The following is a 524-nucleotide window of genomic DNA, read 5'->3' on the forward strand; positions in this document are numbered from 1 at the left end:
AGCATATTAGTATTAAATGTTTGTAGTATAGATTTTGTCCATGGAGCATGAATTCCATCCTCATGTACAGCCTGGCACAATTCTTTAAGTTCTGTTGCAGGGAGTGGGTACCAGGCTAGTGGGCGTTGCCTTATTTGTAAGTTAACAGGAAAAGCCTCTACCGGTGGGTTTTGGGGGTCCTGAGACCACTGAGGCTGGCAACTTCCGCCATCTCTAAGATTACACAGTTGCTCTGTGGCTGTAGGGCGTGGCACCACAGGGGGTGGCGGAGCTGCAGGGCTTGGTGGCAGCCGAGGTGAAGGGGGAGGGGAATTTACCTGAGGATTTTTGGGAGCTTTTAAAATCTGGGCGTTAGTATCTGGGCTTGTTGAATCAGCAAGAGGGGGGTAAGAGTTAATTTTGGTGATGGCTGGGTTTTGTCTGACTTGGTCAAATTCTATTTTTGGAGCTGTTGAATCTGCTACTGGGCAGGCTGTAGGGATTTTTTTATCACTTAAAACCTCTCTTTTATTATTTTCTGGTGC

The sequence above is a fragment of the Nannospalax galili genome, unplaced genomic scaffold, assembly GCF_000622305.1.
Source record: "Nannospalax galili isolate Female #2095 unplaced genomic scaffold, S.galili_v1.0 scaffold639, whole genome shotgun sequence".
In the NCBI taxonomy this organism is placed as follows: Eukaryota; Metazoa; Chordata; class Mammalia; order Rodentia; family Spalacidae; genus Nannospalax; species Nannospalax galili.